Source organism: Thermobia domestica, chromosome 17, assembly GCF_964235325.1.
Source record: "Thermobia domestica chromosome 17, izTheDome1.hap1.1, whole genome shotgun sequence".
Classification (NCBI taxonomy): Eukaryota; Metazoa; Arthropoda; class Insecta; order Zygentoma; family Lepismatidae; genus Thermobia; species Thermobia domestica.
Window position 1 is genome coordinate 163,739,704 of NC_137470.1, and position 6,000 is coordinate 163,745,703.

The window sequence follows — 6,000 nt, forward strand, 5'->3', positions numbered from 1 at the left end:
AAAATATATAAAGTGACATTCACACCTGTAGTTCTGTATAGTTGCAAAACATGGTCGCTAACTCTGAAAGAACGCAAACTGAAAGTACTTGAGTATACAAAATACTGAGGCAAATATTCGGACGCAAGGGGAACGGAAATGCGGAAACTTCAGAACGAGGAACTGCGTAATCTACCCCGTTTGCCAAACGTTGTTAGTCAAGTTTAGAAGGCTCACGTGATGTAGCAAGAATGAAATTAGGAACTATCTCAAAACTTTAACAGCAAATCCAGTCGGAAAACGTCCAGTAGGAAGATCTAAATGCAGATAGAAGGACAATATCAAGATGGATTTCACAAATATAGGAATACAAAATAGAAACTGAATCCAGTTTGCTTAAGAACAAAAGTCAATGGAGAGCTTTTGTGAATGCGGTATTGAACCTCCTGGTTCCGTAGGTTGTAGAGATAGTTTAAGTGAATAATAATGGTAAAAATTCAAGTGTTGAGCCTTTATGTATGAATATTACATAAGTTAATTGCTTTGGATCTTTCTTTCAACAGTATTCTAACATACATACTACTGTGTCTGTTTAGAAGAAAGAAAGAAATGGAATGGGGTATACAAAACTCTACATGTCTTTTCGACAAAAACTTCCGAATGGTTGGGAATGCAGTTTTTTGTACTATAAAGTGAAATGAGTGTACTGATCATGTATTGGAGAAAAAAAAATTTTCATCCACGTACTTTTGTTAAGTGCATTTATATAATGTAATTTCTACTTATGTCAAAATAAAATTTAAAAAAGAAAGTTCAAAATGCTCCAAGAGCATTGCCAGATGTAACAAAAAGAATAGAGAGATGAAGCGGAAAAGATAATTATAATTGTTCCTACATGTAAAAGTAAATCTTTTATCCGCGCTTTCTTCTGTTTCTCGCAAAAATTCGCAAAACATAATCTCTCTATGACTTACGGTTCCCGAGAAATGGCTTCTTAAATTTCCGAAATTCGAACTTTTTTTGCCAATATTTCGGGGATGGTAACCAGTTGACCAGTGGCCACCTGTTACTATTTGGTACCAAAATGTTCACCATCTTCATAGGTATTGATCAACACCAATATGATCTCTCTATGACTTACGGTGCCCGATATATGGCACCTTAAATCTCCCAAAATCGGAACTATTTTTTGGCCAATATCTCGGTAACGAGAAGACATAAAGAGATGGTAATTCTGTTAATCAAAACATAAGAGGATGGTAAACATTTTTGTACCGATGTTAACTGGTGGACAATGGCCACCGGTTACTATTTGGTACTCACCATCTCTTAGGTATTGATCATCACCAATATCATCTTTCTCTAACCTATTGTTCCCGAGATATAGCTCCTTAAATCTCCGGAAACGGCAACTTTTTGGCCAGTATGTCGAGAACAGTAAGATTGACGCGAGAAATTCCATCACTTCCTCAGATAGTTTCTGATACTCTATCGATTGGAGAGCTCAAAATTGAAAAAATCACAAATAACAGACACACCCACACACACACACACACAAACATAGGGAATTCAGTAACGAACTTTTCAAGTTCGTTGAAAAATATAATAATTAGCTCATTCTCTGAGGTTATTGACAAAGGAACATTTAACTTGTACCCATTTTTGGCTGGTAGCTGTCAGTATTACAGTGTTTTGTATTACGACTTCAATATTTGTGTTATTTAGTTGCATTGCTTAATTGAAGTACAGATTCGTGAGAAACAAGCAAAATACTGTAATGGTTTTAGATTTCTTCATCCCATCCTATGTTTTGAGTCACGGCATAGGAAATATACTTCTCAGTTAAGTCCATACAGCCTTGCAGCATGGCCTCTGATTGCAACATTTTCTACTCTGATAGAATTTTTTTCCCTCTGCGAGTTAACCCTAAAGTGGTCGGTTGGAAAAAAGTTTCATAAATAGTCGGGCTGAGTCTGACCCAAGAAAATAAAACTGCATAATTAATTTGTAACCGAAATTTTTAAAAATAAAAACATACTTTTATGTAATTACAAGTATTTTTAAAACAGAAAAAAACATTTCAGATCAAAACTGGTGTTTTGCTTATTTTTTAAAAATGTTTTTGTTTACGTATCTTTGTTAGTAAATTATATGAACTTTTCTAGAAAATTATAAAAAATAAACACTTGCTTAAATGTTGTTCTAGATAAGTAATATTGTAAAAGACACAAGTTTATTTAACATAACCTAATGCACCACCTATGTTAAAATGTACTGAATACCAGGGGGTAAAGTGTTTTTTTTTTTTTTTTAATTTTTCATTATTATCAAGATAATTATCTAATGGTGGAGTGGGTGGAGTTTTCTCAGCAGCGGGAGCAGATAACAATTCTTTGTAACCACTCCTAGTAATCTGGTCGCTGTTCGTGGTCCTATCGATAAGTATTCTCCTGAGACTGGAACTTACCTGGACAGGACGATGAAGGACCTCTCCAAGAAGAGTTACAAACTGTTCTCAAATCGCTCGTCGGTCTCAATAATGAGATGAGCATTAGGCGCCGAGAGGTTCGGGTGTCTCGTCTCGAAAACCTCACGGACGATCAGACGGTCATCCAGACCATAACGCACACAAACATCACCCATACAAGCAACGAAAACACACTGGATTAAATGACACTATACTTATTTATTAGAACACTATCATATATATATAAAAAAATAGCGAAGAGGAATGAACACAACACTGGACACTGAATACGTAAAATAAGTTTCGTCACTGAAATCACACTTTGCCCTTTCAGTGCGCGATAGCCCTTTAAATATATAAGATTATAATTCGGATTTCACAGTAAATGCTTCTTTCACACCATTGACACACTTGGTAATACTAGCACTGGGGGAAAGTTGTCTGGATCGTCCCACGATGAATCCAGTTGCTGCGCTGAGTAATCCTGAAGCGTAAAGATGCGTCTTCAGCAAATTAAAAAAATGTCTCCACAGTGGAATGCTGATGTTGGAGGGCGCGTGTATAACTTTCTAAACGCACAAGGTCTACGGACCTGGGACTTCACTAGTTGGGGCTAGCCGTAAGAAAACGTCCTTCACCGGCTAATTAGCGTGTGCCCCTTAACAAAAAGTTACATTTGAAGCTCGACGCGAGATGCGTGGTTACGGCTTCCAGACCTGGAGTCAAACTCCCTGAGCACCGAAGCTCAAGGTACGGGTTGCAATGGTCAACTGAAAAAGGTTGGCAGTTCATTTCAAAAATCACTCAGTTAACTCACCTGTATGCACATACAAACAGAATATAGAAAACGATTTGTGTTAATTTTAGTCAACTGCCCATAATGCACCAGACACGGAGATAACTTTGGCGTGAGAAAGTACAGATAACGAGTACGAAACAACGCAGTTGGTGCCACTTTGGTTGCTGAACATCTGGTCAGCTCGTATTTCTCTAATCTATTATAATGTTTCCATAAGCAATTAAAGAAAGCACTTAATTCAGTTCCCAATAACTATAGAATATGTACTGTGTATATAATGAGTCAGGGAGAAACACTGAAATGGTTCGTCACTAGCTGAAATGTTCTCAGCAAAATCAATGTTTTAAATATATATATGAAAAAACGATGAAAGACTTCTTTGTCCAATTGTGTGGGAAAGAAGCAATTCCCACCAAAGAAAGAACTTATATGCGTTGCAGAATAAAGTATAAATCGAAAATAATAATCACTGTCTTTACGAAATATACAGTGTCCACAAAAATTCTTCTATAACCTGGTAGCGGTTATATCTTCACTCTTATCTTCTTCACCAAGCTCAGTGTTACTATCATGGTCAGTAAATAATTAAAAATCAGGATCTGCATCGGAATCATCCAGTTCAGTTTCATCATCATATAAAATTCTATGAATTTCTCTCTCAGAAAGTGTTCACGTTCTACTATGTTCTAAAATTGCTCAAAGTACCAACTGAAATGTTCTTCGTATATACACACTCAAAAGATGTCGAATAGGTCATCACAATAAAAAAGTATACTTCCTACAAAAATCCCACTGTGATTAATTCCAGTTTCAGGTTTATTGAAACGTGGACTCCTTCCAATTTGGTTGTTCGAACTTCTTAATAACTAGCTAAAATACTGTTTTTCGCACTGGGGGCGGATAAGGTATATACAATGTATCATTTTTGATGGCAAACAAATGAATGAAATAAATTAGGAAGAGTTGCCCATGCCGATATGAATTTCACACACACACACACACACACACACACACACACATATATATATATATATATATATATATATATATATATATATATATATATAATTCATATCGACAGGGCAGCTTTTCCTTATTTCCTTAAAAAATGATATATATATATATACAACTATAATATTTAATTTGATTTATGTATTCTTTTATATATTTTTATTTAGTTAGTTAGTTATTTACTTATTTTTAAGGTTTCATTATTTACTTATGGTTTTCTGCATGATGTTAATGTTTTCAAAAGGTCACAAGCTTTATAATTTTTATTTTGTTTAGCTCTTTATTTCAAGCAGGTGTTTCCAAGGTCTTGTTTTCACGAATTTTATTGTTAGAAAGCTGTTTCCGGCTATTATTAGTTCATAGTTATTTGTTATGTTGGGACTCATCAAATTTTACAGGAGAAAGGCACTTACGCTCCTCTCCGGAGGGAGAGGTAGTGGTATAAAAAGAAAAGTGAACTTTTAATTAGTAGTGATTCCTTATTAGTGGAAAGAACAATGATCTCCTTTCTTTATTGTATATAATTTTATTTCTGATTTCAGTTGTAGAGTGTAGTCTGAGGAAGGAAGTGCTATACTTCCGAAACCGTTACATTTCTAGTTTAATTTTTTGTAATAAATATTCTAGCCAGCCTTGTAAGAAAGCTGTGTTTTTCTTTATTCAGGAAGTAAGGAAAGTATATTCTATTGAAAATCCACAATCATTGTAATGCCCAACCTAAGTCATATAGGAGCAAGTCACTGCCTAAATACTATATAACTTTTCTTCAAACTCCTCCCAAAGCCAATGGGCGCATTTGGACTAGCATCAATTGATGTCATATCGATATGATTGGCATTAACTAGATTACAGTTTTGTTGTTTCACTTCATAGTATTATTCTTCACTTAGTGTGTAACAGCGAATAATCAAATCTTTGAAATATTAAACTAACCATTGAGCTACTTCGTACACGGTATGAAGTTGTCCTGAAATAACAGGTCTGAGAAGAACATCGGCTTTGTGAATTTCTGGTAGGCTATAAATTATGGGTAATCCAGGGTTAGAAATTTTTAGAGCTTTACTTGTTACATCATCTAAAATATCTGACCTAACAATGATTATATTATTATTAACCACTACTTCTTGTAAAGGGGTAGACTTATCTGATATACAAACTACCTTGCACTTTCTCTAAAACATTCCTCTTGTACATTTGTCATGGTATAATTATGTATGTTACTTTGTCTGCCTTTATTACCAATTGTTACGTTGTGTAAACCATTTCCTAAAGTCAGTCATAAGCCTAGAGTAAAAGTTTATATTTATTTTTTGTCTTCTGTCGTTACGTAGAGAGTACTTAAACAAGTATGTATTGCGGTAATACAATCATATCCAAACTTTTCCCTCTCACTTTGGTCTAAGGAGGCACGGTGGCTCAGTGCTGGAGCACTTACTTCTGGTGCGTGGGGTTCCTGGTTTGATCCCTCACCAAGTAAGTTTGTAATGGGCATCGTGTCCGTGGATTTTCTCGGGATACTCGAATTTCCTCCCACAATATCATTGCACTGATTCTCCCATTATGATTCACTTGCTTTATTATCCATTTCCCTTGGCCTAAAGGGCATATTCATGGGGCGTTAAAGTGAAAGATTGCATTTAATTTTTCATTGTGGTCTAACATTTCAACAACCGTCTCTCCGGATAAAATAAATTTCATCGAAGGTTTGTTGGGGTTAGGACTGAATCGAAGGCCTATTCTAAAC